General features: G+C 42.1%; 1 long non-coding RNA gene across 1 annotated transcript in view; it reads left to right on the top strand.

Moving 5' to 3' along the window:
• LOC122202078 overlaps positions 1-25,731 on the top strand; it is a 53,027-nt gene that overhangs the window by 8,347 nt on the left and 18,949 nt on the right. The window contains exon 2 of the long non-coding RNA XR_006194449.1: positions 15,702-15,835. This is a non-coding gene — a long non-coding RNA (uncharacterized LOC122202078). The remainder of the gene's footprint in view (positions 1-15,701; positions 15,836-25,731) is intronic.

Below are 25,731 nucleotides of genomic sequence, written 5' to 3'. Positions count from 1 at the left end.
CATGGAGCAGGCCTCCTACAATTACCGTGTCCTTCATTGCTTATTATTCAGGTAACACACAGGAGTGTGTTGGGGCTGGCTTGTACCAGCTCATGGGAGCTAATTGTCTGTGTCCCTTCCCAACTCTGCATTCAGTGCCATTACATCGGGAGCCGGAAATTGGCCATGGTGGCAGGATTTGCACCATGAAAATGAGCAAATGCTACAAATCAGGGCTCCCCCCACCCCCCCGCCGCCCCCAGAGGGCCACTCATGCAGCATTTCCCGGCACACCATTGAGTTCACATCTTCATATTTCAGGAAGCACATAAAACAAATGAAGATACTCACTATTCATGGTGAAGAATTGACTATGTGCATTTATCTTTCCTGCCTCCTGTCACCCCTCCTAAATCATGGTAAACAACAACCAAAAAGGGTATAAGTCAATGACAGAGAGAACAAGAGGCAGACCACTGGCCAGAGTCGTTCATGGGATATACCTACCTCTTCAGCCCCACTTCAGAAACTCTCGTCCTAGCCACAGAGCAGGGAGTGCTTTGGCCAGTTTCCAGCGGGCAGGACCTGACAAGGTCTTACCTCCTGCTTTGGTCTTCCCTGGGGCATGGGATGCTGCAGACGGCTCTAGGACTTCTGCAACCTGGAAGTGTGGGGTGGTCAAGTCTCAGGGGGTAAGCCTTTGATTAACGAGAGATGGGGCCACTGGACCCCTCACGGTATCTTGGTCCTGCAAGACCAGTCTACTGAACTTAGTGGGCCAGCACATCCTTGTACGGGTTCTCCCTCCTCCCCATGGCCCTTTAACCTGGAGTTGTACCTCCTAGTAAAGTGGTAGCTCATCAGCCTTTACCTCTGCTCAGTCTGGAACAGGACAAAATTTATGGAGGACGGCAAGGAGGTAACTGCTGAGGCCCAGGTGACAGAACTGTAGCAAGGAGCACAGCACAGGAGTTGGACTCCTATGGGGGAGGACTGGTCGACCCCCAAGGACCTTGGATGCCCAAGAACAAGAAATACTGTGCCTGATGGAAGGTGGGACAGAGACATAGACCAAAAAGTGTCGGGGAGGGGGGGATTCAGTGCACCCTGTAGCTTTCTACTCCAGGCCACTCAAGGTAAACGTGGTCAAATGACAACAGGGAGGATTAACTCATGGTGTGCGGGTGAACCAGGACTCTTGGGAAGGTCAATATCCTAGGAGAAAATCCAGATTTTAAAAACCTGAAAAGAAATGACAGTGCAATGCATAAAACATCACTGGATCCCGGTTCAAAAAATGAAAACCAGGGCACCTGGGTGGCTCAGTCGGTTAAGCATCCGACTTTGGCCCAGGTCATGATCTCGCGGTCCGTGAGTTCGAGCCCCGCGTCGGGATCTGCACTGGTGGTGCGGGGCCTGCTTGGGGTTCTCTCTCTGTCTCTGCCCCTTCTTTACTTTCTCTCTCCCAAAATAAGTAAATAAACTTTAAAAAAAAAAAAAAAGCTGAGAAACAGTGAACATTATATATACCATTGGGACAGCTGGGGAAAACAATATGGACTGGATATTAGATGACATTTTGAAATTTGTGTTAATTTTTTTAGGTGTGATAATAGTATTGTGGATATATCGGGGAAATGTCCTTATTTATAAAAGATACGTGCTAAAGCAGTTAGGGATGAAGTGACAATTTTGCCTGCAACTTACCTTCAAATAGTTCTGTAAATAGCCGTGTGTATGTAAATACAGGTATATACATTATACACACGGGCACACACACAGATAAAGCAAATATATCAACCTGTTACCAACAGTTGAATCTAGGTAAAGGATATCAAGGCGTATATTGTAGTATTTCAATGTTTCTATTCATGTTTTAAAATTTATAATAAAATGGGGATGGGGAGGCAACAGACTAATGGTTTCAAGATCTGAGGAAATGTCTTCTTTGCCAAATAAAATCTACATATGTACGCACATATATAATTTCACACACATATATAAATACATCATCAGTGCTTTTTAACATACTCTTTTTTGTTTTCCTTTCTCATTTGACTTTGTTTTCTCCCTCTTTTTCCTTCCCACCTCCCTCCAGCACCAACATAAGTAACTTATGTTGGCGATCTATAAGGAAGCCTTTATTCTCCACGCTCATAAAATTGTAAACAGACACAAAAGTGCACATGTAAGTACACGTTTGCATAAATACACATACACACGCAAGAGGTTTTATACTCCATTACACACGCATTGTGCTATTTTACTTTTAAGCACTCTTGTGGGTTGAAAGATTACATAGCTAATTTGAAATTCCCTTAACACCGGTACACTTAAGCCTCTTTGCCTGTTGGCTGACCTTTCTGTTTTGTGCTCTCTTGAACGCCCTGTTCACATCCTTTATCCACTCTCTTCTCGATTGGATCGCTTCTATCAGCTTTTTATTGTCATTTTGTTGACTTTATTTATAACATCACTCACTGTGCAAAGGTTCTTAATTTCTATATATTCAAATATGTCTTTTTTTAATGAAATTTTTTTTTAACATTTTAAGTTTTATAGCAGCACTCTCAACAATAGCCAAATTATGGAAAGAGCCTAAATGTCCATCAACTGATGAATGGATAAAGAAATTTTGGTTTATATACACAATGGAATACTACGTGGCAATGAGAAAGAATGAAATATGGCCCTTTGTAGCAACGTGGATGGAACTGGAGAGTGTGATGCTAAGTGAAATAAGCCATACAGAGAAAGACAGATACCATATGTTTTCACTCTTATGTGGATCCTGAGAAACTTAACAGAAACCCATGGGGGAGGGGAAGGGAAAAAAAAAAGAGGTTAGAGTGGGAGAGAGCCAAAGCGTAAGAGACTCTTAAAAACTGAGAACAAACTGAGGGTTGATGGGGGGTGGGAGGGAGCGGAGGGTGGGCGACGGGCATTGAGGAGGGCACCTGTTGGGATGAGCCCTGGGCGTTGTATGGAAACCAATCTGACAATAAATTTCATATATTGAAAAAAACCAAAAAAACAAAAAAGCAAAAAAAATGAATAAAGACTCATGTATCAAAATGTAAAAAAAAAAAAAAAAATTTTAAGTTCACTTAGAGAAAGAGCTCAAGTAGGGGAAGGACAGAGAGAGAGGGAGACAGAGAATCCCGAAATTCGAACTCACGAAACCAGGAGATCATGACTTGACCCAAAGCCAAGAGTCGGATGCTTAACTGACTGAGCTACCCAGGGGCCCCTGTCTTTTTCTTTCAAAGTTTTTGAATTGTCGGTCTGATAAAGAAAGTCTCCCCACCCCTCATTATACACAGAGTGGGCCAGGTTTTGCTTCTTGTATTTATTCCATATTCTGTAATGTGTGATCAATAGATATAAGATAGAGATTCACTTTTATTTTCTTCTAGATGTTAGGTGGATTGTGCCACCGAGACTTATTAAATAATCTTGTACTTTCCCAAAAACTAAACCACCATTTTTGTCCTATAGAAGTTTTCTTCTGGCTCTGATTTCAGATTCCCTCTTCTGATTCACTGATCTATTTGCCTGTTTGGAAACAAATACCATGTTGATTTCCCTGCAGTACCTTTATTGGATCATCTGACACCAGATAAGACAAATGTCCCCTCATTAAGCTTCTCTCTTACGTATCCTTGACTACCCTCTAGGATTTATCCATTCGCAGAATTTTTTGGATTATTTTTATCAGGAAAATTCCAATGGCCTTTTTTTACAGAATAGAAACACAAACCTAAAATCATCTGAAGCCACCAAAGACCCCGAATAGCCAAAGGAATCCTAAGAAAGAACAAAGCTGGAAGCATCACACCTCCTGGTTTCAAACTATATTACAAAGCTATCGTGATCAAGTCAGTATGGTATCCGCATAAGAATAGGCACACAGACCAGTGGAACAGAATCAAGAGCCCAAAAATAAACCCTCACATACATGGTCAACTAATATTTGACAATGTAGCCAAGAGTATTCAATGCAGGAAAGATAGTCTCTTCAATAAATGGTGCTGGGAAAAGTGGATGTTCACATATAAAAGAACGAAACTGAACCCCTATCTCATACCATTTACAAAAATTAACTTGAAGTGGAGTAAAGACTTAAAGGTACAACCATAAAATTTCTAGAAGGAAACACAGGGGGAAAGCTCCTTGACAGCAGTTTCGGCAATGATTTTATAGATGTGCCCCTAAAAGCACACGCACCAAAAACAAAAAAAAGTGGGTCTACATCAAACTAAAAAGCTTCTGCACAGCAAAGAAACCATCAACAAAACGAAAGGGCAATCTTTAGTTGAGTGGGAGAAAATATTTATAAACCGTACATCTGATAAGAGTTCATATCCAAAATATACAAGGGATTTATATAACTCAAAAGCAGCAAAAACAAAAAACAAAAAAAAATCCAGTTTTAAAATGGGCAGAGGACCTGAATAGACATCTTTCCAAAGAAGATATTCAAATGGGCAACAGGTATAGGAACAGGTGCGCAATATTGCTGATCATTGGGAAAATGCAAATGAAAACCACGATGAGCTGTTACCTCACACCTGTTAGAATGTCTGTTATAAAAATGACAAGAGATGACAAGTACTTGCAAGGACGTGGACAAAAAGAATCCTATTACACTGTTGGTGAAAATAGGAATTGATATAGACACTATGGAAAACAACATGGAGGTTCGTCAAATTAAAAAAAAAAAAAAAAAGCCAACAGAACTACCATATGATCCAGCAAGGCCACTTTGGATATTTATCTGAAGGAAGTGAAATCGCTGTCGTAAAGAGGTATCTGCACCGTCGTGTTCATTACAGCATCGTTTACAATAGCCGAGATACGGAAACAACCTAAGTATTCATCGATGGATAAATGGATAAAGAAAATGTGCTGCACCCACCTACATATAGCTTTCTTCTTGGTTGCATTTGCTTAATGTCACTTTGCCAACCCATTACTTTCAACCATTTTTATCACTTATCTTTAAATACGTACACGTTGCATGTAGCTGGGGTTTTTTTTTTTTTTCATGTTTTAAATTCCCATGTACTTAACGTACAGTGTTCTATTAATTTCAGGTGTACAATATGGTGATTCAACAATTCTATACATTTCTCAGTGCTCGTCATGATAAGTGTGCTCTTAATTCCCCTTACTTCATCCGTCCCCCTACACGCCTCCCCTCTGGCAACCATCTGTTCTTTATCCTTAAGAGTCTGTTTTATTGGTCTCTTTTTCTTTCTTTGTTCACTTGTTCTGTTTCTTAAATTCCAAATATGAATGAAATCATATGGTATTTGTCTTTCTCTGACTGACTTATTTCACTTAGCATAATACACTCGTTCCATCCATGTCATTGCATGGCAAGATTTCATTCTTTTTCATGGCTGAGTAATATTCTATTGAAGATAGATGTACCTTCTGTATCTTAGTTGGCTTTGGTTTTAAACTCTAATATGAAAACCTCTGTCTTCAGGGATAGAATTTAGTTCATTCATTTTTAATATAATGACTGATATACTTGATTTTATTCCTTCTGTCTTTATTAAAGTATTAGGTCCTTTTACATTTTCTTTATTAAAGTATTAGGTCCTTTTACATTTTCTTGTTTTTGCATGTTTGATCAAGTTGCTAGTCATTCCATTTCTCCTCTTAAAATTGTCTCAATTTTTTTATTTGTCGTACTCAACTTGGGCTGCTATGACAAAATACTATAAACGGAGTGGCTTATGAACAACAGAAATTCATTTCCTATAGTTCTGGAGGCTGAAAAGTCCAAGATCAAGGTACCAGCAGATTCAGTGTAGGGTGAGAGCCTGCTTCCTAGTTGATAGATGGCTCTCTTCTCACTGTGTCCTCACAGAGAAGCAGGGGCAATCTAACTCTCTAGGGTCTCTCTTATACGGCCGCTAATCTCAATCATGAACCTTCATGACCTAATCGCCTCTCAAAGGACCTACCCCATAATATCATCACCCTGGGGATTAGGATTTCTACATATGAATTTTGAAGGGATACAGACATTCAACCTACAGCATTATTATTAAATGAAACACACACCCAAAACTTACATAAAATAAGCAGATGACAATGTATTATTACAAAGTGAACACCTTATAACCACCACTTCTGTCAAAAAAATAAAATTTTGCTAGCACTCCAAGAGCGTCTCCAAAAGACCTGCTTCTTTTAGTGTAAAGGACCAGACACTGAGCAATAGAGATGCCCGTTGCTATTGAACGAGGTTGGTGTTACGGGCTGAATCGTGTCCCCCACAGAACTCATATGTTGAATTCGTAATCTCCAGTACCTCAAAATGTAACTGCCTTCAGAGATGGGGTCTTTAAAGGGATAATTAAGGGGGCACCCGGGTGGCTCAGTCCGTTGAGCACCCGACTTTGGCTCAGGTCATGATCTCATGTTCGTGAGCTCGAGTCCCACATCAGGCTCTGTGCTGACAGCTCAGAGCCTGGAACCTGCTTCGGATCCTGTGTCTTCCTCTCTCTCTGCCCCTCCCCTATTCTCTCTCTCTCTCTCTCTCAAAAATAAATAAACATTAAAGATGTTTTTAAAAAAAAAAAAAAAGAATAATTAAGTTAAAATGAGATCATCAATGTTGACCCTAATCCAAAATGGCCAGTGTCCTTTTAAGAAGAGATCAAGACACAAGGAGAAAAACCATGTGAAGACACTGAGAGGAGGCAAACATCTGCAGGTCAAGGAGAGGGGCCTCTGAAGGAACCATCACCTTGATCTCAGAACTCCAGTCTCTGGACCTGTGAGAAACTACTCTTATTTAAATTTTTTTTTTTTAACGTTTATTTATTTTTGAGACAGAGAGACAGAGCATGAACGGGAGAGGGTCAGAGAGAGAGAGGGAGACACAGAATCTGAAACAGGCTCCAGGCTCTGAGCTGTCAGCACAGAGCCCGACGCGGGGCTCGAACTCACGGACCGCGAGACCGTGACCTGAGCCGAAGTCGGCCGCTTAACCGACTGAGCCACCCAGGCGCCCCAGAGAAACTACTCTTATTTAAGCCACCCAGACTGTGGTCCTTTGTTGTGGTAGCCCTAGCAGACCAATACAGTTGGTCATTGTATCTAGACCTTTCCAGCAGACAGAGCTAGAAAATAAGTAAGCAAATACACATGCCTGCTATTCCCTCTCATCCATTACATCTCTATCTCCCTTCCCCACGCTGAGATCCTGGTTTTCAAAGTCGTGGGGGGTGATAGGATTAGAATGTCCTGTAACTCATGATTTGTTTTATCCTGTGTAATATGTACAACCACCCCAGAAGAATAATAATATAATTACTAGGCTTACTAAAACTGTTAAGCATTGTATATGCTCTCCCACTCTCCCCCATTGTGGTAGTTTGACTGTATTGTAAGAGTACATGGCCGTTATACACTGGACGTGCTCTCTCTTTCCCCTCGCTGGGTCTACATTCTGTGGGTAATTATATTTCCTGCTTCCCCGGTGATTCTCCCATCGTTTGGGGTGTCTGAATCTTGTTCTCTGGTAGGTTCTCAGGAAGGGCCCATGGGATCAATAGTACAATTTGTCCATGATCCCTATGCCTGAAAGTTAGTTTTGCTGGATCTAAATCCTTGGCTCATGTTTTCTTTCTTTGGGATTCAGGTTCCATCTGTTCATGGGTATGGCTTTCTTGCAGGTGTCCGGAGGGTGTTGTTCTGCTCTTTATTCTCTCCCTTTCTTTTTTCAGTAATAATTTTGTATACAATTTGGCCTCGATGCTTTTCTGTTATCTGCCTTTATGGAAAATTAGTTCTTAAATTTTAGGATAAGGGAGGAGTTCAAAACAGTTTTCCTGACTTCAGAATTCCCTCTTCTGTTCTTTGTGCATAGTGTCCCCAGAATACTGTGTCTTGTTTTTTAAGCTCTCCTGCCTCTCTGTTCCTCTGCCCTGCTTTGATCTGGACTTATTTGTTCCTTCCTTTCTCTTGTCCTTGTCATGCTCAGTTTTTATATTCCCAGAATTTTCTTCCTTGTGTAGGACCCCTTCAGTTCTTCTTACCACAGGCCCCTTGCACTTGCCTCTTATTTAGAGAGGGAAACCCCCTCCTGGTTCCAGCCGTTGCTCTCTAGTTTTCCTACCTTCTTTCCAGTGGGTACTTCCTGGCATTCCAGGTTCTCCTGTACTTAGATTCATTCAACGCTACTCCATTTTCTTCCTCCTTCTTCCCCCTGAAGAACTGATGATGTGAAAGTCTTACAGTTCTTGGTGTTTCTCCCACCCAGTTGTATTTTGGGGTAGATAGGAACAATTTAGTATTGCCTAGCTTTGTTGTAAATGTCGTCCATGGATTTGGGGTTTTGCTATGTTGTTTCCCTTTCTGTTTTCACGCAGATTCAGAGAAATTGAAAAACTCTACTGTATTCATGAGTCCCTACTACTAAAATGAATGAACGAATGAATGAATGAATGAATGATGGGGGAGAATAGACAAAGCTTCTGTGCAGAAGTCCAGATAATTTATGTGGTGGCTCACTTTCATTCACATATCCTTGCCATATTGTAATCAGAATGACACTTTACCTCTGTGATCTTTCTCCCCACAACCCACGACCCTAGTCTAACCACGAGAGAAACATCAAATTCCAATCGAGGAGTGCCCCACAAAACACCTGACCAGCCCTCTTCAAAACCGTCAAGGTTCATCAAAAACAAAGTCTGAGAAACAGTCACAGCCAACAGGAGCCTGAGGAGATGCGATAACTCAATGTAATGTGGTTTCCAGAATGGAATCAGAAAAAAGATGTTACATTAAAACTAAGGAAATCTAAAGAAAGTATGGGCTTTAGTTAATAATGATGCATCAATATCAGTTCGTTAATAGTGACGAATGTACTACGCTAACGTGAAATGTCAATAACAGAAGAAACTGGGTGTGGGGTGTATGGAAACTCTCTGAACTATCTTCACATTTTTTCCTGTAAATCGAAAACTATTCTAAAATGGAAACGTCGTCTTTTTAATCCAGGGGCAGGAGAAGGGCACAGATGTATAAAAAAGGCAGTGCTCAGATATGAAGAAGGGCCAAACGTGACATGATCTTAAGGAAATGATGGAATGCAAAAATGGAGAATCCATTTGAACATTCCCTTTTCCCTTGGAGTGATCCAGGAAAAGTGATAGCGGAGCGGTAGAGAAGGAAATACGATCCTGGTACCAGGCTTGGTTCTTTTCTGAAAAGTACTTGGATCATCATGTTGACGTAAATGCCGCTTACGGATTTCAATCCTGTGAAGTTTACTTGTGTCAAACGTTGGCATTCTTTGCAAAACAAAAGTAAATGTACGATTTGGAGACGTTTGGGAAATGGAAGCGGGAGAGCAGGAGCAGCGGGAGATGGGGTAACCATCTTGCCCCACAAAGAAGGAAGTGGACAGCCCTGTTTCTAGCTGACGGAACAAGAAAGAGAGAGTTGTGTCATGTTTTATATATTTTAACAGCCCTCTTGAGGTATAATTTACATTCCATAAAATTCGCTCTTGACGCGCACAATTCAATGATTATTAGTCAATCGACAGATCTGTGCAACGTGTCTTTCGGCTCGGGAAGAACCTTCACGCCCAGTTGCAGTTTTGCCCCAATCCCAACCCCCCAGCTCCTGGCAACCACTAATATTCCTGTCTCTATCCACGTGCCTTTTCTAGACATTCTGCACATGTGGAATTCTACAGCGCGTGGTCTTTCGGGTCTGGCTTCTTTCACGTGGCATGATGTCTTCAAGGCTTATCCGTGTTGTAGCACGTGTTGGTACTTCCTTCTTATTGGTGAATAATATTTTTGTCTGGACATAGCACACTTTATCCATTCATAAGTGGACAGACATTTGGGTCATTTCCACCTTTTGGTGATTATAGATAGCGCTGCCACGAACCTTCTGGCGCAAGTCTTCGTGGAGACATAGGTGTTTGTTCCTCTTTGGACACGTGGTAAATTCATGTTTAACTTTCTAAGAAACTTCCAGACTATAGATAAATAAGTATATGTGTATGGATGCAAACTATTAAAAAAAAAAACTAAAAATAATGATATAATTATGGGGGAGAGGACTATAAAGTTACCAAACTATGACTTAATGGTTAAAGGGATCGCCCGTGAGGAGCAGGATTGGGTCATGAGCGACAAGGCAAGGGGCCCACGATAAATCCCTCTGTGCAGCTTTATTTTCTGACCTTGAGCTCGTGTTACTTCGATTTGAATTTTCTTTAGTAAAAATAAGCATGTAGGTGCACATAGATGGGAAGGGAAGCCACAGGAACCGGGTGGGAGCAAGACAGTGGATCAGGGTGCTTGTGCTGGGGATGACGAAAAGACAAATTCTAGTGGTCTTCAGGGAGGAATATTTGAAAAAACTAGAAACGGCCGAATGTCAAGCCACTCCAGTTATGTTGGAATCACACACGTCGTTGTAACTGTTCACAGTCAATACGTAATGTCAACACTGAGAAACCTCTATGCCGAAGATTCAACTTTCTAATGGCCTGAGTCATTTAGAATTCTCCAGAATGAGACGGCTTCTCTGTCCGGTATCCTATCACCTAGAATGACAGACTTTTCAGTGGGATTCCTTTGTGTGCTTTTTAATCACGGCATCACTTAGCGTATTTTCCAACCCAACATTGCATATTCAGGTAAGAGTAGCTTCGGTGTGGGGTTTGTTTCTTTTCTATACCGAAGAGTGTGGGGGTAAGCAGTTTCCAGGGCTCTGGGGCCATACCCTGGAAATCCTCTTAGCCTTCCTCCAAAGAATCTCAAGATGCCTGCCGCAGCGCCAGGCTTCACATCCGCACAGGACAACATTCAAAAGCAAGCAGAAGGTTCTTCTAAGGTGTCTGTCTCTTACAGGGAGGAAAGTCTTTTCCAGAAGCCCCCAGCAGACTTTCCTTTATCTCTCATTGGCTAGCATGGGTCACGTGCCCATGCCTGAGCTGCACGGGATTAGCTGGCACCCGTGGACGGACAGATACAGCAGCCTGCTGGGGCTGCCGTAACAGCCTGGGTAGCTGAAGCAACTGGAATTTGTTTTCTCACGGTTCTGGGAGCTGGAAGTCCAGGATCAAGGTGTCAGTGGGTTGGTTTCCGATGAAAACTCTATTCTCGGCTTGTCGATGGCCATCTTCCCATCGTGTCCTCGCGTGGCCTTTCCTCCATACTTACGCGCTCCTGGTGTCTTCTTGTAAAGACACCAGTCTTAATTCAGGCCCTACCCTTTGGACTTAATTTAACCTTAATTCCCTTCTTAGAGGCCCCACCTCTAAATACAATCACACTGGGAGTTAGGACTTTATCTTATGGATGGGGGGGAAGGCGGGGGACACAATTCAGTACATAACTAACCATAGACAACCAGGATTGTGTGTCCATTACCAGATTGTGGGAGATGATACTGGCTGCTCTTCCTCTCGGAGATAAGTAGCCTTTATGTCTATACACACTTGTGCTTTCCTTTATTTTCATTCTAACATTCTTGGTACAACGGACATTCTAGAAAGCCGGGAGCAGGCGTCGCTTTTGGCTGTCACCAACAGAGCTGTGAAGTCTTCCCACTGTCTTCTCTATCCCAGAAAGCACCCTCTGCCTATCACTTAACACCGCTCACAAGGGTCTTGACTTTTAAGCAATGCGACATCAGTGTGTATTTAAATGCCATCCATTACCATCAAATGGTGACATTTACTTCATTTGTAATTCAGAAAAAAGAAAACACATCTTCGCAGACAGCAAAGAGACACTCATATCAAAGATAATGGACCCAAACAATTGTCGTCCCTTGTATTTCGAGTTTGGAGAACAGAGCTAATGAAAGATTAAAGAGAAGGCCCAGGAGCTGTAGGAACAAGTTTGAGCGATTGCTTGTCACTTGAGGTTAGCGCAGAAGTTATTTTAACAAGATATTACTCGCAAAATTTCCACCATAAATCTTTTATTAAGTCCAGGAATCTCAGTCAAGACATTTTCCATGCAGGATTGTCAGAAATGCTCCTTCATCGCTTCCTTTAAAATCCGAGGATGAGAGAAGCTAAGTGCTGAACGGCTTGACCTTCACATAAACCTAATATTATCATTGATTTTCCTCTACTCAAAGAGGCGAAATATATTTTTTGGAAACTCCCATTAACGAGCCTGTTTGGATAAGCCTGGACAAAGCCACTGAGTATTTATTTTGCACTCCTATTTGCTTGGAACAGAAGCCCCTGGCTGGGCGTAATAAGCCTCGATACATTTTGATTGCCCTGCATCACCCCTGGGCACGATAAAGAAAGGGCAGCCGAGGCAGCATAGTCGGGGGGGGGGGGGGGGGGGGGGGGGAATACTGTAGAATTCTAGCAACCTTAGCAAGACCTGCTGACCTTCCCAATTAGGGCAGAATTGTTTATTCTTAGAGATTTCAGGAAAGAAGTCCCCACTCCCTCCTCGGTAGCCCCACTCTGGCATTTCATCTTAACGTTTCCTCCCCCTCATGCCTAATAATCTGGTCCCATCCATTACAAATGTCTAGATTCTTTTTGTTTTTAATTGCATGTGGATGTCCAGCTGTTCCACTACCACTTGTTGAAAAGACTATCTTTGATCCATTCTATGGCTTTTGCTCCTTCTTCAAAGATCAGTTGACCGCTTATATGGGTCTATTTCTCTCTCTATTCCATTCCATTAATCTATTTGTTCTTTCCCCGATACCACACTGTCTGTAGCTTTATAGTCAGTCGTAAAGTTAAGTAGTGTCAGTCGTCCAACTTTGTTCTTCTTCAATATTGTGTTGGCTCTTCTGGCCTTCTGACTCCGTATAAACTTTAGAATCAATTTGTTGCTATCCACAAAATAACGCGCCAGGACTTTGACGTCCGTCGCAAGTGGAAAGTTCTCTCTGCTCCAGTCGTGTTTTTTCCTTTTACTTACATCCTTTTCCATGTTTTAAAATTAAAAAAAAAAAAAGAAAAAAAGACTTTGGAAGAAAGTGCCAGACTTCCCATTTCTTTCCAAAGCAGGAAGTTTTATTGGCCTTGATTTGATGCAACTAAGTCTGGGGCCGAAGCTCAGTCCCCAAAGGCCATTGTGTGGCTGTCAGTGTCACTGATGGCGCTGGGCTCGTGGTTTATTATCGGTCAACTGCCAATATCTTCTTATACATTAAGATCACTCTCTTGGAATCTGAGACTAAGCAAAATAAAAATCCATCATTTAGACAATGGGGATGTTTGAAATGAAGCAGAAACAAATACTCTAAAGAAATCATATGTGTAATATATATTTGATACAGTTATCCTCTTGGCCTTTGGTTTAAAAAAAAAAAAACACCGCTAAATAGGTCGTGAATGTTCTGATGCGTGCCAATTTTTTTAGGTCTTCCCAAACCCTGTAAATCCGATAATTAAAATCCATGGTATATTAAACAAGGCAATTTATTAAGGGGGGAAAGACTTTCAAAACAAACTAACAGAGACTGTGTGGGTTATAGGATGCTTATGTTATGCTACATAAAGTGATTTGAAAATACTTTTAAATTTCAGCCGTGCGGGGACTTATTGTGGGCTGAAGCCCGACAAGAACAAAATTCATTAGCCATAATATTTACCTAAAACATGCCCTGTCTTCTGCTGTGAATGCCTGCCAATTCTAAACGCAGATATGCATGATATTTACAGGTGTCTGCAGTTCCTGGGACTCAAAACTTATGGATTGAGTTTTGTTCCGCTTTTTAATTTTTTAAATAACAAAAACTTTTTTTTAATCTTGATTTGTTTTTAAGAGAGAGAGAGAGAGAGCATGAGCAGGGCAGGAGCAGAGAGAGAGGGAGACACAGAATCTGAAGCAGGCTCCAGGCTCTGAGCTGTCAGCATAGGGCTTGACGCGGGGCTCGAACTCACGAACTGCGAGATCACGAACTGCGAGATCATGACCTGAGCCGAAGTCGGACGCTTAACCAACTGGGCCACCCAGGCGCCCCAACAACAAAAACTTTTTTACATCTATCACATACCCTGATGGTGAGGGATAAATTGGAACCATCTCAATGGAAGGCAATTTGGTGATATCAGTCAAAAATGTGAATGAACACACCCTCTGACCCAACAGTTCTGCCTGTAATGATTTCTCCTACAGATCGACTCACAGACCTACAGAAAAGATGTAGGGACCGCGGTGTTTGCCAAGACAGTGTTTGGTAATAGCAAACAATTGGAAGCGAACTCCACGTCCGTCAATAGGAGCTTAAAAAAAAATTACGGTCCATTCATAAAACAGAATGCCGTCAACCTTTTATTTTTAAAAAGTGCAGAATTGGGGCGCCTGGGTGGCTCAGTCGGTTGAGCATCCGACTTCGGCTCAGGTCACGATCTCGCGGTCCGTGAGTTCAAGCCCCGTGTCGGGCTCTGGGCTGATGGCTCAGAGCCTGGAGCCTGCTTCCGATTCTGTGTCTCCCTCTCTCTCTGCCCCTCCCCTGTTCATGCTTTGTCTCTCTCTGTCTCAAAAATAAATAAACGTTAAAAAAAATTTTTTTTTTAAATAAAAATAAAAAGTGCAGAATCTCTGTACGTAAAGAGAGAACTATCTTCAAGATGCTCTGTCAAGTTTCGAAGAGCAAGTCATAGGAAAGTGTGTGTAGAACGCTACCATTTGGGCAAAAAAACACACTTGTGTGAACTCAGACCCGTCTCTCGGGAAAAATTCCTAACCGGTAACAGTTGTTGACCGGAGGGAGTTGTTGACTGTAATTGTTTGTAGCTTTGACTTGGTACGGTGTGCCATTTTACCTGTGGAGAAAATAATCATTTGGGGAATAAGACACTTTAAGGAAATGTATAGTAAGATGTAAACTATAAAAATAAATATACGAAGGCTAAATCTAACATGATAAATAAAAAAATAATTACCACCCCATATTCCCGGCGCCCAGAATTGACCACTGCTTAACATTTTGCCATATTTGCTCCCCATTTGTTTATGTTTATTATTTGTAAAGATTATACAACCCATATGAACCCATTGTCCTTTTTTAAAAAATGAAGCTATTCCAAATAAAGCTGAACTCCGTTGACCTTCAACACATCCAGACACCCCCCCCCCACACCCCGCCAGAGGGGACACCCCCACAGGTGGTGTTCGACATTATGCTCTTAGGTAATAAATACACTTACCGACGTGTCCATTGATAGAAAACACTTTGTGCCTTGAAATTTTTACATAAATGGGGGCACCTGGGTGGCTCAGTCGGTTAAGCACCTGACTTCAACCCGGGTCATGATCTTGCGGTTGGTTCAAGCCCCACGTCGGGCTCTGTGCTGACAGCTTAGAGCCTAGGGCCAGCTTGGGATTCTGTGCTTCCCTCTCTTTCTGCCCCTCCCTGACTTGTGTGCATGCGCTCACTCTCTCTCTCTCTCTCTCTCTTTCAAAAATAAACATAAGAAGATGGAAAAGATAAAATAAAAAATAAATGTATATAAATGATGTCATAGAAGAGTCCTCTTTCTCCAACTTAATTTTTTTTTACCGCAGTTCTACCTTTTAAGGTTCATCCGTGTGAATATATATAGGTCTTGCTCAGGGTTTGCTTTTCCGAGATACAAAAATCCCCATGACCCAACTTACCGCTATCTTAAAGGTATTGTATCTTCTGGTTCCCTTCGTCCGAATGAGCTTGTATCCATTCATCTCTTCTCACATGTGCAGCATCCATAAAACACCACGGCGGTCGAGGATGCCGAGCTCCTGAGACGACTCAGAGGATGGGGCCGGACGTCAGGCCCGGCTGCACACCTCTCGGGCGACGCGGAAAGCGGTAACTGCCACAGGAGAAGCCGAAGGTACCGCTGGGGGTTCCGAGGGGGCGCGATGGGCTTCTGGTGGACTAAGTCTACTGGATGGCTCCTGGTTGGAATAACCGTTGCTGTTACCGTTCCCCGCGGCGACCCGGGCCTGGCTCCGTGTGCTTTATGCGGATTTTCTCATTCGATCTTGACGGCTCTCTGAGGTGGTGCTATGACTTGTCCCGTTCTCTGGATTCAGAAGAAGGAGTCTCAGAGAAGTTTAAGGAACTTGTTCATGGTCACCTGGCTAATACGCGGTAGATCAGCTCTAGGCCCTGGCAAGAGGCCCTCAGAGTGCATAGAATTCCCAATTCACAGGGGACGAATAAGAGGCTCAGAGGGTTTGTTAAAGAGCCCCCCCGCCCCCAACTGAGTCACTCGGCTAGTGTTTTGCACGCCGGTTCCCTGGGTCCGCTCTGTCTCCTGAATCGAGTATACTTGTCATGGCATTCAAGGCTTACATTGATGAGGTCACGCATAGCAAGTCCTGCCCCCACAGTGGGTCTGTAAGAGGTGTGGGAAGAAACGGTGCCCACACCACCTGCTGCACCCAGGTGCCTGCACTGTCCCTACTCCCTGATACCCACCCCCTCACCCCATCCTTAAACTTTCTTCCAAACGTTGTGTCTTTAGTCACGTGACTTCTTCCTTTTGACTTGAGTTTTTCTACCTCTCTGCCTGGGAGTTTCACCATCCAAGTCTATGTAGTGGCCCAAACTTCTGTTTGGTTGACATTTTATGTGCCATGTGGTACTAAATCCGTACCTGTGCCTTCTCTCTCTCTCTCTCTCTCTCTCTCTCTCTCTCTCTCTCTCGGCAGAGCCGTCTTTCTGTCACTCCATAGATAGCCTGCACAGTCCATGTGACTCCAGGGGCTGCCCTCGTTCCCTTACACCCACCAGAGCCCCAAGATGGGTGCAGTGAGGCCAGTGAGAGAAGCCCATGTCCCTGGCCACAATGGCTGGTTCAGAGATGGACGCTTAATCTAAGTCAGGCCAATCAGAGTCTTTCCCAAGCTTTCCTCTCTCTTGGGGATCAGGAGGTATAAAGAGAATATAAGTTCGGAATATAATGCCAACTGCTATTTACTGCATGGAAAGAACATGCTTGGGAATAAACGCAGCTATAGGCAAACAAGCTGAGAGGTGGCAAAAGTAACAGAACTCTGATAACGTTATTTGAACCCCTAGATCCGGCCATTCCTGACTTCCCCCCGAAGATTTCTCAGTTACAAATGTAAACATATTCCTTTCTTTTTTTTTTTTTTTTTTTTTTGAGTTGTGTTTTTGGCTTGCAGCCCAAAGAGTCCTAAGTAGTTCAGACCTCAATATATAAAATAGGTACTTTAGAAATTCTATTTGTATCCTATTTCCTTGGAAATAAAAACAGCAAGAACCTTCATAATCACACAAAAATGAAAACCAGGGGCTACCGATAAAGATTGTAATATCAGCACCAGCAATCAATTTCTTTATATTGGGTTCTCAATATCAAGAGAATCCGGAGTCAAACAGATAAGTAGCTACAAATGGTAACACTTTTAAGCAGTTTACAGAAACCCCTCAGGCTTGTCTCCTAACTAATTTCAAAAGCTTGAAAGAGGAGTAGGTCAGTTTTGAGAACCATCAAAAGCGTGATACAGCTGCTCCCATGGCGGTGGGAAGTTTGAGCCGGTGAGAGCTGAATATTACATTCTCCGGAATTTTGCTGCCAATCCTTGAACCAGTATAGCTTGGAACTGGCATGGTGAGAATATTTACACCAGGGAAATTAGCAAAAAGAAGTCAGCAAGCACCAGAAGTCAGAGTGGGCAACTTTTCCCCTACAGAATTGGGTAAACATTTGCCAACGCACTGCGGGCTCTAATTTCCTTTACATTTCTATTGCAATGTTACATCCATACAATAAAGTGTGCAAATCTTAGGTGTCCTCTGGGTGGATGGATTTTTACTGTATATGCACCTAAGTAACCACCACTCTGATCATGAAATAGAATGTTTCCATTACTCTAGAAAATTCCCACAGGCCCCCTTGCTGGTCATAGCACAAGCAGGCGCACGCTGTTTTGATCTCCGTCCTTACAGGTTTGTTTTGCCTGTGGGTAAACATCTTATCAATGGATACATGACGTATACTCTTTCGTGCCTGGTTTTTTTTTTCATTCATTATGTCTGTGAGATTCGTCCGTGTTGTTTTCTAGAGCAATAGTTTACTCTTTTTTATACCTGTGTCGTATTCCAGTGTATAAATATACTGCAGTGTGTTCATCCGTTATGCTCTTTTTTCTTAAGTTTGTTTATTTATTGTGAGAGAGAGAGAGAGAGAGACAGAGTGTGACAGCACACAGGTTGGGAGTGGGGAAGAGAGAGAGGGAGAGAGCAGGCTCCACACCGTCAACTCAGAGCCCAGTGAGGGGCTCAACTCACAAACCAAACGATGAGATCGTGACCTGAGCCGAAACCAAGAGTTGGGTGCTTACCCGACTGAGCCACCCAGGTGCCCCTCTATTTTTAATATTTTGAGGAACCCCCATGCTGGTTTTCACAGGGGCCGCACCAGCTTGCATTCCTACCGACAGCGCAGGAGGGTTCTTTTTATTCTACATCCTTGCCAACACTTGTTTCTTGTGGTGTTGATTTTAGCCACTCTGACAGGTGTGAGGTGACATCTCATTATAGTTTTGATTTGCGTTTCCCTGATGATGAGTGGTGTTGAGCATCTTTTCATGTATCTGTTAGCTATTTGGATGTCTTCTTTGGAGAAATGGCTGTCCGTGTCTTCTGTCCATTTAAAAAAAAATTTTTTTTTAATGTTTATTTATTTTTGAGAGAGAGAGAGAGAGAGAGAAAGAGAGTGCAAATGGGGGAGAGGCAGAGAGAGGGAGACACAGAATCCGAAGCAGGTTGCAGGCTCTGAGCTGTCAGCACAGAGCCTGACGTGGGGCTTGAACTCATGAACGATGAGATCATGACCTGAGCTGAAACCAGATGCTTAACTGACTGAGCCACCCAGGCGCCCCTCTTCTGCCCATTTTTCAACTGGATTGTTCGTTGTTGAGTTGTACAAGTTCCTTTTATATTTTGGATACGAACCCTTTATCGGATATGTCATTCTCAAATACCCTCTCCCATTCAGTAAGTTGGCTTTTAGTTTTGTTGATTGTTTCCTTCTCTGTGCAGAAGCATTTTATTTTTGATGTAGTCCCAGTAGTTTAATTTTGCTTTTTGTTTCCCTTGCCTCAGGAGATAGATCTAGACAAAATGTTGCTATCTCTAATGTCAGAGAAATCACTGCCAGAGAAATCCTCTTCTAGGATTTTTATGGTTTCAGGCCTTACATTTCAATCCTTAATCCATTTTGAGTTTATTTCTGTGTATGGTGTAAGAAGGTGGTCCAGTTTCATTGTTTTTCAGGTAGCTGCCCCGTTTTCCCAGCACCATTTGTGGAAAAGACTGTCTTTTCCCCATCGTACATTCTTCCCTCCTTTGTGAAAGATTAATTGGCCATATAAGCATGGATTTGTTTCTGGGGCTCTGTTGTATTCTATTGATCTATGTGTCTATTTTGTGCCACTGCTGTACGATCTTGATCACCACAGCTTCGTAGGATACCTTGAAATCTGGGATTGTGATTTCCTCCTGCTTTGTTCTTTCTCAAGATTGCTTTGGCCCTTTGGGGTCTTTTGTGGTTCCATACACGTTTTAGGATTATTTGTTCTAGTTGTGTGGACAATGCTATTGGTATTTTCATGGGGATTACATTAAATCTGTAAATTGCTTTGGGTAGTGTAGACATTTTAACGATATTTGTTCTCCCAACCCGTAAGCATGGAACATCTTTCCATGCTGCAATTTCTTTCATCAGTATTTTAGGATTTTCAGAGTACAGGTCTTTGACCTCCTTGGTTAAGTTTATTCCTAAGGTATTTTAGTACTTTTGGTGCAGTTGTAAATGGGATTGTTTCCTTAATTTCTCCTTCTGCTACTTCATTACTAGTGCACAGAAATGCAACAGATTTCTGTATATTGATTCTGTATCCTGGAACCTTACTGGATTTATCAGTTCTAGTAGTTTTTTGGTGGATTCTGTAGGATTTTCTATATATAGTATTATGTCATCTACAAATAGTGAAAGTTTTACTTCTTCCTTACCAATCCGAATGCCTTTTATTTCTTTTTCTTGCCTGATTGCTGTGGCTAGGACTTCCAGTGCTACATTGAATACATGTGAGAGTGGACATCCTTGTCTGGTTCCTGTTCTTAGGGGAGAAGCTCTGTTTTTCCCCATTGAATATGATGTCAGCTGTGGGTTTTTCATATGCAGCCTTTATTATGTTGAGGTATGTTCCCTCTAAATCTACTTTGCTGAGGGTTTTTAATACGGATGGATGTTGTACTTTGTCAGATGTTTTTTCTGTATCTATTGAGATGATCATATGGTTTTTATCCTTTCTCTTGTTGATATGATGTATCATGTTGATTGATTTGTGAACATTGAACCAGCCTTGCATCCCCAGAATAAATCCCACTTGATCATGGTAAAGAATCTCTTTAATGTATTGTTGGATTCTGTTTGCTAGTATTTTGTTGAGGATTTCTGCATCTATGTTCATCAGAGATGTTAGCCTGTAGTTCTCTTTTTTTGTAGTGTATTTATCTGGTTGTGGTGTCAGGGTCATGCAGACCTCATAGAATGAATATGAAAGTTTTCCTCTTCTATATTTTGGAATTTTTTGAGAAGAATATATAATTAACTCTTCTTTAAATGTTTAGTAGAATTCACCTGCAAAGCCATCTGGTCCTGGACTTTTGCTTGTTGGGAGTTTTTTATTGCTGATTTAATCTCCTTGCTGATAATTGGTCTGTTCAAATTTGCTATTTCTTCTTTAAAAGTTTTTTAAGGTTTATTTTTGAGAGAGAGAGAGAGACAGAATGCAAGCGGGGTGGGGCAGAGAGAGAAGGAGACACAGAATCTAAAGCAGGCTGCAGGCTCTGAGCTGTCAGCACAGAGCCTGATGCAGAGCTCAAACTCACAGACTACAAGATCATGACCTGAGCCAAAGTTGGGCACTTAACCGATTGAGCCATCCAGGAACCCCAAATTTTCCATTTCTTCCTGATTCAGTTTAGAGAGGTTATATGTTTCTAGGAATTTAGCTATTCCTTCTAGGTTGTCCAATTTACTAACATAGAATATTGCCCTATAATTCTTTGTATTTCTGTGGTGTCCATTGTTATTTCTCCTCTTTCATTTCTGATTTTATTTGAGTCCTCTATTTTTTAATGTGTCTGGCTAAGGGTTTATCCATTTTTGTTGCTCTTTTCAAAGAACCAGCTCCTGGTTTCATAGATCTGTTCAATCGGGTTTTTTTAGTTTTTATTTCATTTATTTCTCCTCTAATTTTTTTTTTAACATTTATTTTTATTTTTGAGAGATAGAAACAGAGGGAAAACGGGGGAGGGGTAGAGAGAGACACACACAGAAGCAGGCTCCAGGCTCCAAACTATCAGCGCAGAGCCCGATGCGAGGCTCAAACCCATGAACTGTGAGATCATGACCTGAACTGAAGTTGGATGCTCAACCGACTGAGCCACCAAGGCGCCCCTATTTCTCCTCTAATATTTATTATTTCCTTCCTTCTATTGGTTTGGGGTTTTGTCTGTTCCTCTTTTTCTAGCTCCTTTAGATATAAGGTTAGGTTGTTTATTTGAGATTTTTCTGGCTTCTTTATCCATTCTATTCTTAATGGACATTTGGGTTGTTTCCAGTTTTTTTTAATTCAAGTATGATTAAAATACAGTGTTATATTAGTTTCAGATGTCAGTATAATAACTCAACAATTCTATACATTTCTCAGTGCTCATCATGATAAGTGTGCTCTGAATCTCCTTCGCCTATTCCAGCCATAGTCCCACCCCCCTCCCCTTTAGCAAACACCAATTCTGTATATTTAAGAGTCTATTTTTGTCTCTTTTTTTCTTTGTTTTGTTTCTTAGATTTCACATATGAGTGAAATCATATGGTATTTGTCTCTCTTTGTCCGACTTATTTCACTTAGCATTATACCCTCTAGGTCCATCCATATTGTTGCAAATGGTAAGGTCTCATTCTTTTTATGGCTGAGTAATATTCTTCTGTGTGTGTGTGTGTATGTGTGTGTGTGTGTGTGTGTGTGTGTGTATATATATATATATATATATATATATATATATATATATACACACCACATCGTCTGTATCCATTCATCTGTGGATGAATACTTGGGTGCTTTCATGTCTTGGCTATTGTAAATAATGCTTTGTATCCTAAATTATTTCCAGTTTGTAAACAAAGCTGGCGTAAACATTTTTGTACATTCTTTTGGGAGATAGATAAACTTATGTCTTGGGTATATACCTAGGAATCTAATTACTTGGCCGTAGGATATGTGTTTCCACAACTGAAATAGATTCTGACAAATAGAGATTGTAGCAATTAACTCTCCACGAGCCATGTGTCCTCATCGTCACCAACACTTATTATTAACATTTTTTTCAGTTTTAGCCGTTCTAAAGAGTATACAGTGAAGTCTTATGATTTTAATTTGCATTTCCTAGTGAGTAATGTTGAGTATCTTTTCACATGTTTATTTGCCATTTGAACATTATTTTTGGTGAAGTACGCGTTCAAGTCTTTTCCTTATTGACTTGTAAGGTCTGTTTATATATTCTGGAGACAAATCCTTTGTCAGATATATATGGTGCAAATATCTTCTCCAGCCTTTATTGTACCTTTTCACTCTCTTAATAGCATATTTTGATGGGCAAAAGTTCTTAATTTTAATTGTATCTCTATTTTTCTTTAAGTTCTTAACTTTAACGATGTCAAATTTGGCAGTCTTTTGTGGATCGCATTTGTGAGACTGTGGATATCCTAAGATATCTCTGTCTAACCCGTCCGTGATCATGAAGCTATTCTCCTCTGTTTCACTTTAGATGATACATCGTTCTGCCTTTTCAACTGCCTCCATGTTTTATCAACTAGAAGCCAGACAGTAAATACTTAAAATTCACTAGTTCCAAAACCATAAGACAGCATTATCGTAGCATAAACTGTAACTGCCCTCTTGACTAATTATGTAGTCTAGGAACGTGTATCAGGTAGGTGCACTCGAATTGGCCTAGCCTTTAATTGGGCATGACATGTAGGTTCTGTGATTCATAAGAAGGCTAGTGGAGAGCTGCAACCTTCCTTACAGAAACACATTTATTGGAAGCTCCTACCTTTCCGCAGGAATGATCCCAGAATCCTCACTCCAGGGTCAGCCCATGTGACTGAGCTGGTAGATCCATCTGGTTAAAATTGGACTATTGCACATTTGTGTGGACATGATAGGGTTTTTTTTTTAATTAAAGTCCTATAAAACTTGCCACTAATCTATTTGAAAGGTAAATTTTAAGTCAAATAAATATTTCGTATACCATTGGTGATTCTGGCTTGAAAACCGCTGATATTTAAGTTTTATAAAATTCGGGAGAAATCTGCAGCCGTCATCCACCCTTGGAGGGTGACCAAAAGCCCCTTGACCAGCTTGGAAATCTCTATTGATGACAAAGCAGATATTAGACTCCATTCTCCATGACCAATGGAAACCATGCCCGCCTCCGAATCGTGGGGGAGATCTGTCCGTCTTCATTGGGATGATGTACAGAAATTTTATAACGTTTAGTAAAACATGCAGCGGCAATCAATACAGATTTACAGCTGCATCCTCAATGAGTCTTTAAATATTTATGCCATTGCTTTACTTAAGTCACTCACTGAATTATATTGCATGCGATCCTCAGGCATTCAACAAAAGGTTGATTAAATATCTACTATGTTTAGTGTTCTGTATTAGCAAATTACATTCTGTGAGGTAGCAAACAGGCGGCAAGCGAACCAGCCCCCGTGGAAGCAGGATGAACAGAAGGACAGTGTACTGGTCTGATGTACTTCTCCTTGTCTGCACATATGCTGGGGGGCACAGAGGCTAGAAAAGGAAGGTAAGACGTACTAGTCACCCAATCTTATGAGAAGGATATGTTACTCGTGAGGAAACTGAGGTTTTGGAGAGTTTGAGTAACTTGTGGAAGATCACGCCATAACTTCTAGAAGGTGGGAGGTGGGGATTGGGATTCAGTTGCAAGTTTCCCTCGCTCCCAGATCTGTGCCTTGTGCATCCCGTGGTGGCCACATGCTGGAGAGGGGAGCAAAGCCAAGGCTGCCTGGGACAGCTTGTTTCATGTCAGGTGTTTCTAGGTGGGTTTAGGTGGATTTAAGTCTGACTATACCCAAGGACCTTTTGTTTATGTGTAGGGATCCATAGCTTTCTCTCTTGCGGACTTTTATAGTTTTAGGCTTAGTGTTTTTGCTGATAAATGTGTGTGGACAGGCTTTTCAATTTCCTTTTCATTCCTGGAGATATTATTTAGGACATTTCTTTGATGGCTGGTGATGCACAAATCGGTTTTAATATCAATAATGTACCATTTGGAAAACATTCAGTTTCTAGACCCGCCAAAAAAATATCCCTCTGTGTCAGAATTTATTGAATCCAATCCTAGGAGGCTGCGGGAGAGAGGAGTTCCTTAAGCAGAAGAGTAAACAGATGGTCTTTGGAAAGCGCTCACGTTCTTCAGCATTGAATTCGTTTTGGACAGAATGGAGTCACATATGCCAACGCTTGTTGGCCAGCAGGGTGGTAGCACGGAGACATCAAAACTATCATGACATTCTTCAAGCCTTTGGGCTTAATCTGGGCCTCGGTGATCTGAGAGAAATGGTCACAAATTGCCAGATGCCCCTTGGTTGGATAACTTAGGGAGAAAATGTATGACTGGCAGACAGTAATGGGACACCCCAGAGATGCTTAGAGCAGTTGAGAGCATTTGATGCCCAATACATCTTCAGGGCCGCCGCCACGTTGGGCCAGAAATCAGTAAAGCTGTGACCGCTAGCTGCTGGCCACATCCAAAATGGTAACCCGCAAGGTGAAACCCACTGGCATAGCATGGCCTGGGTTCAGAAGACTCCAGTTGCCGGTTCATTCAAGGCATCCCTCTCCCAATTAACCCCTCCTTCCCTGGCTCCTTCATTCTCCTTCTCTTTGGGGCTCTCTCCCCTCCATCTTCAATGGTTCCCTCAACCCACCATCGTAGCACGGACATTCTCACTTGCTGCTGAGGTCTTGCCCGCTCCCACGTCCAGCGTCTTGTCCCTCTACATCTGGTGCTTCCGTTTCCTCTCGCACATCCCCACCTGAAACACCTAAGACCTGACTTCCCTGCCCAGCATTCCACTTCCTCAAAAAACACTGAAATCCCCATAACCAGCATGGAGCCTGGCATACCACAGGAGCTCAGTAAATAGATGTTGGATGATTCAACCCAGTGACCTTTCCTACAGCTTCTCTTTCTTCCACTGTTCTACCTGACTGAGCACTGCTGGCCACCTGCTCCCCATCCATACCTCACTCCCAGGCTCCTGGGGCCCTGAACCTCAGTGTTCTACTTCTCTGGCCAACCCTGTGCTTCCCATTCTGGCTCCCCCGCCACTTCCGGATCCCTGGACACTTCTCTTCTCCAATGCTCTCTTGACAGGCCAGGATTCCCAAAGTCCACCTCCTTTGAACTTATTTTTATTTCGTTTTTTTTTATTGAGGTGAAATCCACAGAACATAAAAGGAACTATTTTAGGGGCACCTGGGTGGCTCAGTCGGTTAAGTGTCTGACTTCAGCTCAGGTCATGATCTCACGGTTGGTGGGTTCGAGCCCCGTGTTGGGCTCTGTGTCAGCAGCTCAGAGGCTGGAGTGTGCTTCGGGTTCTGTGTCTCCCTCTCTCTCTGCCCCTCCCCTGCTCGCTCTCCCTCTTTC

This window comes from Panthera leo, chromosome D2 (assembly GCF_018350215.1).
Source record: "Panthera leo isolate Ple1 chromosome D2, P.leo_Ple1_pat1.1, whole genome shotgun sequence".
NCBI classification, from domain to species: Eukaryota; Metazoa; Chordata; class Mammalia; order Carnivora; family Felidae; genus Panthera; species Panthera leo.
This window is presented reverse-complemented; position numbering and strand designations above follow the sequence as displayed.